This window comes from Melanotaenia boesemani, chromosome 1, assembly GCF_017639745.1.
Source record: "Melanotaenia boesemani isolate fMelBoe1 chromosome 1, fMelBoe1.pri, whole genome shotgun sequence".
Classification (NCBI taxonomy): Eukaryota; Metazoa; Chordata; class Actinopteri; order Atheriniformes; family Melanotaeniidae; genus Melanotaenia; species Melanotaenia boesemani.
In genome coordinates, this window is record NC_055682.1 from 23599741 (window position 1) to 23614001 (window position 14261).

Genomic DNA, 14261 nt, shown 5'->3' on the forward strand with positions numbered 1-14261 from the left:
AAGATTTTTCCTTTTTTAGTGCCCCAAAACATCAAGTAAGGAGAAAACTGCCAGTAAAATCAAAGCATTGTGATAGAGATGTCCATAAGAAAGATAAGAAACGCTTATGAAATTGTTTTATAATGGTTTCATTAAGCAAAGTCAAGTCAGCTTGTCAGTTTTTCATAGATAGACAGATGGATAAGTTAGGATACAGTGGAAAAGTTGATAAATGGATGGTCAAAGCATTTAATTTAAAGGTCTACTGTTACAATTTATACATGTGCATTTTTAAGTTACCCTATATTGTGGCATAGTTGTAACATATTGTATTTTTGTTTGTTGACTCAGTACTACAATAAATGTATTTTTTTTTTATGTTTTTGGATTATTCTATCTATTTTTAACTTGAGTTTTACTTTCATGTAAAGTTGCTTTGATGGATTAAGGTGAATATTTGAGCAGGGTGCAAAGAAATTCTGTTAGATATGGTCATTAAGGTGTCATAACTAAGGTGATTGGACTCAGTGAAACTCAGAATCCCAGGGATAGGTATAAGATCTTTATTGTACACAGCAAATATTATGAATGTGCAATCCGGTCTCTCTCCGATCAGATGTCTGTGGACACACGAGACAGGGGTTAGGAAGCAGGTAGAGGAAGATGGTAATGAGTGGGTGTAAAGATTCACGTACCAGCTGAGGTAATTCCAACGTGTGACTGAGTGAGGTATCCGGAGACTGGGGAGAGGCAGCCGGGAGGGAGACCGCTGGGGTGCGGGAGAAAACTGCTGAACAAAGAAGATGTTAGTAGAGGAGTACAGACTGCAGGTGGGGGTACCATATGGGGTTGACAGCAGTGGGGTATCCATGGGTTCCCAATGGGGAAGGAAAGGTTTAGTCCGTGATCCAATTTCCAATCCTGTTAACAAATCCAGAGGTCAAAGAGCCAGGTAATCCAAACACAACCAAAGCAGGGTACCAGACGAGGGGCAAGCAGAGACGGAATCCAGGTCCAAAATACAAGGTCGAAGGCAGACAGGCAGGATAATAAAGGCTGGATACGTGCAGAGAAGAACCAAGACGATCTGGCAGAGAAGAATTGTCACAACCCGGTATATAAAGTGCGCAGAACAGGTGGAGCACATCAGCCACAATGATGAATGGGAGGAGATGAGGCATTCAGGGCAGCTGGAAAATCTGAGCACCATGACAGTACCCCCCACACAAGGGTCAGCTCACGACGACCCACCAGGCTGAGCAAGAAAGCGCCGATGGAAGCGGGCCCGAAGCGCAGGATCCACCACAAAACGAGCCGGAATCCAAGAGCGCTCCCCAACACCATAACCCGCCCAATCCACCAGGCACTGGAGGGAGCGACCAGAACGACGGGAGCGCAGGAGGCGGTGCACAGTATAAACCGGCCCACCACCCACAACCCGGGCGGGCGGAGGGGGTCTGGAGGCGGGCACCAATGGACAGGAGAAGACGGGCTTGATCCGAGACACGTGGAAAGTAGGGTGGACCCTCATGGCCCTAGGGAGGCGAAGACGCACAGCCGCCAGATTGATAATGTTGGAAATGGTGTAGCAGATTCCAGCGTCTTCAAAATAAAGATTGGAACCTTTGTTTAATTGTGACTGAACTAAACAATCTTTGAGGATTTTCTCTCCTTACAGACTAACGGTCTCACTCCCAAAGTGGGGGTCTGACTCAAATTTATGACTTGGTTTCCAGCTCCACAGGTCAACAAAGGTCAACTCTCCCCAACATGGACTGAAAGGACTTCATTAGGTTATTTACGAGACCTGGGAAATTTCTGAACTTTAATCTTCTGCAACATAAATTTGCTTTTTGGTTAACAACCAAAGGATCCCAGATGCAACTTTTCATCCCAATGTCCACTTTGAAACTGTTTCTTACTAAACTTGTGTTTTTCTTCAACTGATAAGCGGAAACCCCCTTTAACAGAACACCTGGACACACCAAGAAACGTTTATCTTAACATTCCAGAGGGTAATAAAGTGTTTTAATGTTTTTGTGTCCCAGCAAGAGGAGACAAAGACTTTGTGTGAAGAGTAAAAGATCATACTTTTACTAGTCAACAATGTTCATTTAAATAGATACATATATATATATATGTGTGTTTTATCTTGATACCATGCACATGCATATGATCATTATCATTTTGTACAAGGTTTAATCAACAAGCTTGATTAATTGGTGACCTGAAACTTTATTACTGTGTTTGTGTGAGATATAACCTTTTTACTATTTTTCTTGTCTTTGCAATGATTCACTGAGGGTTAAATGATGTCTCATTTAAGGCTTTAATAACTTGGATATATGGATATATTCACAAAATGTTTAATTTGATAACTCTTTACAACATGATCAGACCAGCCCCTCTGTATCTGCTATCTGACCCAAAACCAGCCCACAAGACTGTTATTGGTCAAGATAATGGTCACACATCCCTCCACGGGGTGGGTCTTCAAAACTAACACTTTTAAACTCAGAACAAAGAGTTTAGTGCCTCTTCTCCCTTCCTTTTGGCTCCTCTCCTCCTCCGTGGCCCTCGCCGCTTCAAGTGGACTTCAAGTTCCCTTCTCTCCAGACATGGCTCTCTTTCAGAGTTAGGACTTCGTCTGAACGCAAGACAGAGAGAGATGCTGCCAGAGAATTAAGTTTGCAGTTATGTGAAGAACATCACTACCGTTACTAAAGTTTGTGCCTGCATACCAGATGCATGATTGACAATTTTTGGCTCTTTTTGGACTCCGTAGTTCATTCCTTTTTTCCAGCTAATACTTCTCTTTTCTTTAGCTATGTTTTTTAATCTTTTGGACTTTTAATATTGATCCTAAATTTTGATCTTTACCTTGGATAACTGGTTAACGCAAGCTGATCAAAGCTCCAGAACCAGTGCTACAGAATCTTTTTGGACTGACCTAAAGCTGGACAATTTTCATCTTTTGCCATATCACCACAAGTCATTCACTGTCCATCATCGATACCACCAGCCGAGCCGCGGGAGAGTCCGCATCTGCAGAGCTGCCTGATCCAAACCTTTGGACCACCACGTGACGCATCTTCTGGCCTTCTGGAAGTCGCTCGGGATCCAAACCACCTGCGCCAACTTCCTCACTTGCCATCAGAGTCACCACAATGGTCGTAAGTCGGCTCGATCCAAACAGAACCGAACGAGTCCTGCTCGGATCAATTGTCTGCTTTTCTGCTCAAGAATGGTTGGTTGTCTGACAGTGATCTAGTAGTTCTACATCCTAGTTAAACTTCCAGTTTAACAGATGAGATTCAGGTTTCCCTTTTTCCCTTTAGGATTTAGAGATATTTTTCAGTCCTGAACCTTAGTTTAATTAACACCACAGGTTAATTAACTTTTGTTCATTTCTTGCATACATTTCATTCATTCTGACACATTGAAATAAGATTCTAGTTTGAACTCCATATGCTGCATTTTACAATGTTTGATTCATTTTCCCATGCGAAGTCCTTTGTACATATTTCCTTTTCATTTATGCATTATTAGTTTAGTAATAAATATTCCATATTTATCCTAAACTGGTCTGGTTATTGTGAACTTCTCCTTTGAACCATGTTATGGGTCCCTTCGACGTAAGAATTCACGTTATTAGCGTCCCGAGACTGATTGATTGATAACTGATTGATTTCTAGCTTGAATTAATTAATTTATTAAATTAATTAATTTAGTTCTCTAATGGTGTCCACACAGCCATTAGATTAGAATCAAGCTATCTGTGTGGTGGTGCCCCACGAGGAAATTAAAAGTAATTCCAAGAAATTATGAAAATTAATAATTTTATTAAACATCTTTAATGTTTAATGACGCTTAACGCTACAATGGGAAACGGTCCCACGAATCTAGGAGCCAACTTCCGACACTCCAAATGTAACGGCAGGTCCTTGGTGGCCAGCCAAACCCGTTGACCCACCCGGTAAGGAGGAGCTGCCCAACGATGGCGGTTGGCCGCCGTCTGGTAATGCTGGGAAGCCAGCAGGAGCGCAGCTCGCGCACGCCTCCAGATCTGGTGACAGCGGCGGACCGCCGCTTGTGAAGATGGGACCCTCACCTCTTCCTCCTGTTGAGAGAACAACGGAGGTTGGAAACCATTAACCACCTGAAAAGGGGAAAATCCCGTGGCAGAGGAGGGTAATGAATTGTGCGCGTATTCCTCCCAGGACAGGTTGTGGGACCAGGCAGAGGGGTTCTCAGAGCACAAACACCAGAGACAGGTTTCTAGCATCTGATTGGCCCTCTCAGACTGACTCTCGGACTGGGGATAGAACCCAGAGGACAGACTGACTTGTATCCCCAGCAGACGGCAGAACTCGGCCCAGAATTTAGAAATGAACTGGGGACCCCGATCCAAAACCACGTCCACCAGAATGCCATGTAAGCGGAACACATGGGTAGTGAGGAGGTCAGCAGTTTGCTTGGCTGTGGGCAACTTGGGGAGGGCAATGAAGTGGGCCATTTTGGAAAACCTGTCTATGATGGTCAGGATAACGGTCATGCCATTGGAGGGAGGAAGACCCATCACAAAATCCATGGCGATGTGAGACCAGGGTCGATGTGGAATAGATAGAGGATGCAGAAGACCTGCCGGGCACAGTCGGGAAGACTTGGAACGGGCACAGACAAGACAACCAGCAACGAAGTCTCATACATCCCGACGTCAGGAGGGCCACCAAAACCTCTGAGACAATAGATGATACGCGTGCGTAGCTCCAGGATGACAGGCCAGGCGGGAAGAATGACAGAGTAATAGGGCCTTGGAACACAGGCAGAGAGGCACAAACAAACGTCCAGCGGGACATCCGCCAGGTATGACTGCACCTGCTTGGACCCGGCTGATCTCCTCCTCCAGCTGCACACGGTTGATGCCCAGACGGATGCGAGCAGGGAGGATGAAGTCCCCAACCTCCTCTGCCTCTTCCTCGGGAGAAACGGCCTGACGGGAGAGAGCATCAGGTTTAACATTTTTGGATCCAGGACGGTAAGCTAGAGAGAAATCGAACCTGTTGAAGAACAAAGCCCAGCTGGCCTGGCGGGGTGTGAGTCTCTTGGCTGTCTGCAGATACTCCAGATTTTTATGATCAGTCCAGACGAGGAATGGTTCAGCAGCGCCCTCCAGCCCGTGACGCCACTCCTGCAGTGCCAACTTGACCGCCAGCAGTTCCCGATTACCTAAGTCGTAGTTCCGCTCAGAAGGTGTCAGGGTCTTTGAGAAATAAGCGCAGGGGTGCACTTTCGAGTCATCAGCGCTCCGCTGGGAGAGAACAACTCCTACACCAGAATCGGAGGCGTCAACCTCCATGATGAACTGCCAAGAGGGATCAGGAGTGAGCAGAATGGGAGCCGTGGTAAATTTCTGCTTAAGCTGGAGGAAGGCGGACTCAGCATCATCAGTCCAGGTGTAGGGCTTTTTAACTGAAGTCAACTGGTGAAGAGGGGAGGTTATGACACTGTAATTTTAAATAAACTTGCGGTAGAAATTAGCGAACCCCAGAAACCTCTGGAGTTGCTTACGGTTGACAGGTGTCAGCCACTCATGCACAGCGGAGACCTTGGCAGGATCCATTTTCACGCCGCCCGCCGAGATGATACTTCCCAGGAACAAGACGGATGGGCGGTGAAACTCACACTTCTCTGCCTTAACAAACAGATGGTGCTGCAGGAGGCATTTCAAGACAGTTCGGACGTGGAATGTGTGTTCTTCGGGGTTGCGGGAGAAGATGAGGATGTCATCTAAGTAAACAAAAACAAATTTGTTCAACATATCTCGTAGGACATCGCTGACAAGGGCCTGGAATACAGCAAGAGCATTGGTCAGACCAAAAGGCATTACCAAATACTCGTAATGCCCGTTAGGTGTGTTGAAAACTGTCTTTCATTCGTCGCCTTCGCGGATGTGAACCAGGTGATAGGCGTTGCGTAGATCCAGTTTGGTAAATATGGTTGCCTGCTGTAAGAGATCTAGAGCAGTGGACATGAGAGGTAGTGGATAACGGTTCTTATAGTTATGTCATTAAGTCCCTGGTAATCAACACACGGCCGAAGCGAGCCGTCCTTTTTCTCCACAAAGAAGAATCCTGCCCCAGCTGGAGAAGAGGATGGACGGATGAGTTTGGCAGTGAGTGATTCCGAGATGTACTGTTTCATAGCTTTTTTCTCTGGGGCAGACAGGGAGAACAGGTGGTGCCAAGCAGGAGATCTCTATGGCACAATCATAGGGACGGTGTGGTGGTAAGGAGGTTGCTCTGCTCTTACTGAATACCTCTTTGAGGTCTTGATACTGGTCTGGTACCTGCGAGAGACAGGGGTAACTGGCCTCCGTGGTTTCAGCTGGCGTGTTAACTGAAGGGGGAAAAGAACGGAGACAAGTGGTTAAACAGTTGGTGCCCCAATCAATTATCCTGCCATCCCGCCAATCGATCTGAGGATTATGTAGTTGCAGCCAGGTGATGCCGAATATGACCGGGACCTGTGGTGAGTCAATGACGAGGAATCGGATGGTCTCGTGATGACAACTGTCAATTAGCACCGGGACAGGTTCAGTTCTTAAAGTCACTTTATGTAAAAGATGATCATCTAAAGCTCGGACCTGTACTGGTTTAGGCAGGGGGGAGAAGTGGAGGCCCAGCTGTTCAGCCAGTTTCTTATCCATGAACTCCATAAATACGGAGAGTTCATGTTCGTGACCTGCTGCAGTGACCTGTATGTGGAAAACGGGATGGGAGACAGATGGATCTGAAAGAGTTCGGCTCAGCAGGGTCCTCCCGACCCCTGCTGAGCCCTTCCTTTTACTGGACAGGAGCAGACAATGAGCCAGACTAGCCGCAGTATAAACAAAGTCTATTTGTAATTCCCCAGTCTCTCTCTGCTTGATAACTTAAATTGACCAATTTGCATGGGTTAAGGGTCAGGTGAAGAAGTGGAGGCGGACCTCTCAGAGGGTGATGGTGGAGCAGGTCCAGGGAGAGCACGATGGTTGATCGGGTTTTGAATCCTTCCTCTTTCTCTCCTTCTTTCCCGGAGCCGCTGGTCGATGCAGACTAAGATGTCTATGAGGGCGTTTAGATCCTTTGGTGGATCCCTGGCAGCTAGCTCGTCTTTGATCTGATCGGACAGGCCAATATAGACGCATCAAATAAAACTGAAGTGTTCCAGGTACTATCAGCCGCCAAAGTACAGAAATCGATGGCGTAGTCAGTCACAGCTCTGTTAGCCTGGCAGATGGAAAACAAATTCCTCGGCCAATATAGACGCATCAAATAAAACTGAAGTGTTCCAGGTACTATCAGCCGCCAAAGTACAGAAATCGATGGCGTAAGTCAGTCACAGCTCTGTTAGCCTGGCAGATGGAAAACAAATTCCTCGACGCTTCTCGTTCAGGGCGAATTAGGTCAAAAACCCGGCACAGTTCCTCTGAGAAACTCTGAAAAGACCTAATGACAGACGAATTTCTTTCCCATTAAGCGGTTCCCCATAACTTGGCCCATCCTGATAACAGGGACAAAACAAAAGCCACCTTGGCTTTTTCAGTGGGGAATGAAGATGGTTGCAACTCAAAATGTAGGGAACATTGCGTCAGAAAAGCCCGGCACTGACCTGGGTCTCCAGCGTACCTTTCCAGGGGTGCCATACGAGGCTCGAAGCCTGTGTTAACTGTTGGGGAATTAACAGGTGTATTAGTTTCCGTGGCGTCAGACGTCGTCAGAATGGAGATCCCTTTAGTTTTTACCTGCATGATGAGTTCGTTCAAACCTGCTTCCTGTTGACAGATAGCACTTTCTACCCTGATTCGCCAATCCCTGGGGTCTGAGGACTCCATTGTTTGGCCAGATCATTCTGGTGATTCAGGTGATTGGACTCAGTAAAACTCAGAATCCCAGGGATAGGTATAAGATCTTTATTGTACACAGCGAATATTATGAATGTGCAATCCGGTCTCTCTCCGATCAGATGTCTGTGGACACATGAGACAGGGGTTAGGAAGCAGGTAGAAGAAGATGGTAATGAGTGGGTGTAAAGATTCACATACCAGCGGAGGTAATTCCAACGTGTGACTGAGTGAGGTATCCGGAGACTGGGGAGAGGCAGCCGGGAGGGAGACCGCTGGGGTGCGGGAGAAAACTGCTGAACAAAGAAGATGTTAGTAGAGGAGTACAGACTGCAGGTGGGGGTACCATATGGGGTTGACAGCAGTGGGGTATCCATGGGTTCCCGATGGGGTATGTAGTGGAATTTTATTTATCAAAGATCACACACTAAGTGAGAATCAAACAAAGTATTTTTAATAAGAGCTGATCAGCAATGAGAGTCCCACAGTCAAGAAGTTTTGGCTGCACAAGTCTGAAAAGATGCATTTGGGTTTGGTTTATAAAGGCCAGCATGAGCTGATCACATCAAGGTAAATCATTAGTACTCTGTTTTAAAGGAATGTTACAAGAAGATTGGAAGGGGAGGTAAATGAAGCTCACTCAATTCTTATCTGGGTACAAGTCATTCTCCTTCCTCAGTAAAACACAAGACAAGGTTTTGTAACAATACAAAGTGCAGACATGTGTATAAAATTTTCCATTACAGGTAGGAAAGGTTTAGTCTGTGATCCAATTTCCAATCCTGTTAACAAATCCAGAGGTCAAAGAGCCAGGTAATCCAAACACAACCAAAGCAGAGTACCAGACGAGGGGCAGAGACGGAATCCAGGTCCAAAATACAAGGTCGAAGGCAGGTGGGCAGACAGGCAGGATAATAAAGGCTGGATATGTGCAGGGAAGAACCAAGACGATCTGGCAGAGAAGAATTGTCACAGACCGGTATATAAAGCGCTCAGAACAGGTGGAGCGCATCAGCTGGAAAATCTGAGCATCATACCACGGAGCATGACATAAGGTGTATCATCATTATTTATTATTAAGCTTTATTTATACAGGCAGTCCCATTTAGACATGCAGTCTAATTTATATAAGAGACTTGTTCACAAACCTAACATACATGTCTTTAGATGCCACCTTCCACCTAATACATTGTTGATACTACTGGTTGAACACAAAAAAAGCTGTATACAGAATATAATAAAATATGGACAAATACCGAACAATGCTAAACCTGCTATTACTAGTTTTAATAACATCATTAACATGCTGGGGGCTCAATCCTACAAGGCAAGTTGCAAATGAGCAGGTGAGAGAGAGGAAGAGCAATTTTTCATGTCTCCCTGCCTGTGAATTACTCTCTGAAATGTACTGTTAATTGTCCCCACAAATATGAAATGGGATTTTTTGCCCCTAAAATCAATCTCTGTAGATTGGTCACGTTGTTGGGTTCAGAATGACATTTGGAAGGGACCTTTAGCCAGAAGTACTCTAGTTGCCTTCTTGACCTCAGAAGCTCAAACTGACAGGACAGAGGGTGATGGCTATCTGCCAGGATTCTCTCAGCTTTCCTTTTTGTCCTTTTAGTATAAATATTCTCTATAGGCAGTTGGGGTTTTCCCAAAACTTTGCCATAGATACAGCCCTGTTTGATTTGTTTTTACATTTACAGCTTAAGTGACCAAACCAAATACGAGCCTACCAGGATGAAAGGATGAAATGTTAAAACAGTCTGGATATGTGAAACATACACAAGTTCTAAAATCTGAGAACTAACACCAAGACAACTGACCGCAAAATATATATATATAAATATATATATATATATATATATATATATATATATATATATATATATATATATATATATATAAATAAGACCACTGCACATACTGCAAGAACACAACAGGAGTTAGTTTTCTATGTTTAGGTCTCAGATTTGTAGATATTACCTCTGTCAACAGATAACTTTTTTTTGTAGAAGGTAACAAGTCAACTGAAACAGAACAACCTGCCAACTCTAAGAAAAAGGTAGGTTAATACATCCTATATATATATATATATATATATATATGAAATATTATATTATCCCAGCTTTCAAATTGATTAATTATGATTAATCAAAGCTTTCAAATTACTCTCAAATTTCAAATAATTTAAAAATGAATAATCACCATTCATGAGTTTTCATATGCCTGAAATTTGCCCGTTTTTACTGTATTGTATCAACCAAAAGAGCCAATGCTACAAATATTGTTAACTGACCTTCCCTTGAGTAAACGTCAGATGTACAAGCGTCAGAAAATGCAGCATGTAATGTACTTCTATATGTTGTTCTAAATCATCTCTACCATGATCTAGATCATAATTCAGAATCCATATATCATCTCACCAACCGTCTCTATGGTGATAACTTCTGTCATAAAACCAGCAGATGTGATGACTGAAGTTAAACAGCCAACATTAATGAAGAAACTGATAAAAATAATGTTCTGGCTAAACCCACATTTTTCTTTTTATCATTAAAGTGTGAGTGTTTGCGCAGCAGTGATAAAAGTCCTACAGCAGCATCACCCAAAGTATACACCTGTTGATAAAATAGATCATTGGCTGTTTGTTTTAAAGATTTTTTTTTCACTTTTGTACACGTTTTTCCTGGTCAGTGATTCTACCTGGCACCCATCAGAACTTTTCTAGACCCGCCCCTACAGTTGAAATATAAATCCTTTGTTTAGCTACATCCTTTCATCAGCCACTGTGTTAGAGAAGGTCCTGCCAAAAACAGGCGACATCCATGGGTTGCTACATTAATGTTGTGTTTAGTCTCAAGTCCATCCATAGAACCAACTGACTGATCTTTTCCATTGTGCTTTTCCATTTCCTGCCATCTTAACAGAGAAATGACGGATGTATGGCTTTGGCATGCCGAGCATACGGTAATAATTTTAATGAAATGAATTACATTAATTAATTACCCTCATTAAAGTGCAATTTCTGACAGTCCAAATAAATAAATAAATAAATAAATGGAAACCCAAAAACAAAGCACAACAAAAGAGCCACACAGATGCATAGTAAATAAAAAATAAATAAATAAAGCAAACCATACAAGTCTGTTAAAACACAGACTGCATCTGTGGGACCACTGACATGAGCCCAGCCATGCACCAGGCCACAATGGAGCCAGAGTTGGTGTCAGGTAAGATGTCAGCCACCCTGAGTGGAACAGCAGCGGCTGCTGTGATTACCTGACCGAGTGGGATGAAGCGAGGAGTGATCATCCCCCAGAAAGACTGGGTTCTACATATACAAAGTAAGCAAGACAAGATAGCAGCATATCCAGGGGCACTGAAACAGAACACACCGCGGTGCACAGCCAATCTGGTTGCCGGCAAGCGAAACACAGCCTCTCCCGCATAGATGGAGGGTAAAGAGCCACAGTCAGATACTACATTAACAGGAAGGATACATTTGGTGTGATGCCAGGTTACCCCTACTTGGATCAGGGGAACCGTTTCACTAAGGGAAGTCGTACAATGCAGGCCATGGCCAGCACACCCCCACAATCAGATGATCAGAGTTACTGGGCAGAACCAGCCAAGCTAACTGCCTATGTGCAGCAGACTGGATCAAGGCCGCACGCTGAGGAGCAGACACCTGCCCAAATACAAGGTTGTTTGCTCTGCCCTGCAATTACCACTGATGGGTCACACCTGATGAGTGCAAACTGAGGAGTAGGAGGACAATGGTGAAAGCCTTTCCCACCACACTAACATTAAGAACTAATTTTTATGAAGGCAGCATTTTCAAGTGTTATTTATTTTTTTGTGTAACGCTAAGTTCTATTGTTGTGGTTGTTTGTAGCTGTGACCCTGTGACAGTGTGAAATTGAAGTTGGCATCACATTAAATACCCAAATATATTCTCTCAAGTAGAGAATATATATATATATATATTGTACGTGTCCACTGGCCTGGTGAACAAGCATATCTACTCCAGGACAAGCCCTTATCAGAGCCACTGGCAAATCTTGAGTGGGATGACATAATCAATAATCAGAACTGTTAATCAATGGTATTCTAAATAAGTATTGATTAGGCCCACAAGGTTAGCCAGCTTTATCGGTTTACATTAAACAAAGCAACACAAGAGACAAAAGGCCCATTACTGGGACAGGCCAGTTGTAACCCCTACCCATGCATCCTTATGAGAAAAAAAGACCATGGATTGGCCAGTGTGGGTAAGTAATCGCTTTCTCTTTTCTCAAGCATACACCCTCTCTTTGCTTTTTCATTTATTATTGTCATAGAAGTTGATGTTCTTTAGGCTTGACTGGATTCTTGTCAACATTATTGTCACATACACCCTTATTTGAATACAGCAAGGATCCAGTTGCATCTCATTATTGACACGGTCAGGCAGGGAGCGACTACTACTTTGTGTCACCTTTCAGAAAACGACCATACCTCCTGGGAGATTGTTGCATGAAGGAAGATGAGTGTGGTAGCTTGCTTGCTGTGTGTAATCCATGGTGGCTTTATGTTTACTTAATTATCAGGAAGATGAGCATGAAGATGACCTAAGATGATATAGTGTGTTGCATTCCTCAAAAACACCAGCTTGTTGTTCTTTACAGATCAGGCTTTCTAAGTAGTTGTCAGCTTTAAACTGTCACTGTTTCTTGAGTACTAACAGAATGTTGTCTGCCATGTGTATACCTTAATTTCACAGTTTTCATCTATTTAACATGCTTCCCGAATGTTCCATAAAACATGACAACTGTCAGTGAGCTCAAATCATCTGCAGAAAATAAAGAGAAGCAGACAAGTGTGTAAAATGAGCCAAAATAACCCATTTAGTCTCCCCCCACTGCAACAAAGCTTAGTTACATGAGTACCGTGTCGCCAGCATGTATACTCTAATCTCTTTCCCTACTGGCAGTGGCTCAGTGCCAAAGACAGGTTTAGATTTGGCTCATGAGAGAAATGCCCTATACTCCATCTACAGAACACCTGGCATCATATACTTTGTCTTTTTCAAAGCAAATTTGCTATTGAAAATACAACATTTTTATCCTTACTACATCTATTGCACTAACACAACCACAGGCACCAGAACCAAAACAAATATGGGCCCTGAAGTTTCATATAAGGCTATATTCAACTCTTGAAAGGGTATAAAGTGAGTTAAAAGATGCAATGATATTTCTTTGATCTTCCCAATCTCTCTGAAGTGCTCCATAACACTTCGTTTTGTCAGCCGATTCTCCACACACCTCATGTCTTCCCTCTACCTCTCTTCCTGCTTATCTGTCCCTCTCTCATTTTCTTTGTCCCTTGAGAAAGCCCCCTGTCACCTCTGGCCCTCCTCCTCTCCTCCCCCTCCGTGAGGCTATTACAGGCAGCACTCCTCCCTCTTTACCTTCCCCATGTATTACCATTAGAAGACATGCATCTTGGGAGCTGCTGCACACTCCTATGTGTTTTGATTAATATTTTAGCAGCCTCAGGGAGGAAATGGGTCTTCCTCTGAGCTAATCCGTTATGGAGTGGGTGATTGGAGCAAAGGAAAGGGAAAATGATAGAAGAGGAAGGTCAAGCTCAATGGCTTTTTTTTTTTTTTGTATTTCAGAAATTGTAAAGACATCCAGGGCAAAGCAAATTCTTCTAAAATATAAATGATGTTTCACTGCAAAGTTCAGGGGAGATGCCGAAGCTAACTATTTACAATGCAGATTAAGTTTCAAAGTCCCCAAATTATGTAAAGAAAAGTGTTTGAAACACCACAACAAGTCCCCAAACCCAACTGAAATAAGGCATAGTCAGTTTTTTCCCTTCAGTATGTCATCAAAAACTTAGTTTGTTAGGCTTCTAATATGTCAGATTATGTTTACACATATATTAGTTGCAGATTCAACCTTTGATTGTAGAAATGCCAAACATTTTCTAGTATCCTTTATGGGAGTTATATCATTAGGGAGAGACATTTCCTGCACATGTTTTTAGTTCAGCTGCTCCACTGCTGTCTAAGTGCAGTATAGGTTGTCATCCACCGTTCCTTAAACATGAACCTGCATCTTGGGTGATCTGATCACGAGTAGACAGCTGTAATGATATGAGATATTACAAAGCCCATGTCTTACATTTATCTCCAGTGACCACTTGAGACCAGTTTTGCTGCCGTTTCTGTTAGCAAACATCAAATGCCAGAATCCAATTTTAATAAAAAATGTGTCTACAACAACCACATACTTCAACACAGGCCTGGTACCTGCAGTTATCTTCAAGTCTTTTGATTAAAAACATATTCTATACTGTCACTCAGTAGTTTATTGGCTCTCCTGGAAAGCCACAGGATGCT

The 14261-nt window shown here is 43.4% G+C and overlaps 1 long non-coding RNA gene across 1 annotated transcript; it reads left to right on the plus strand.

Annotated features, from left to right (window-relative positions):
• The first annotated feature begins 480 nt into the window (after positions 1–480).
• On the plus strand, positions 481–8704 carry LOC121638709. Its single transcript, XR_006010056.1, has 3 exons — positions 481–493; positions 7885–8255; positions 8611–8704. It is a non-coding gene; the product is annotated as an uncharacterized LOC121638709 (long non-coding RNA).
• The last annotated feature ends 5557 nt before the right edge of the window (positions 8705–14261 follow it).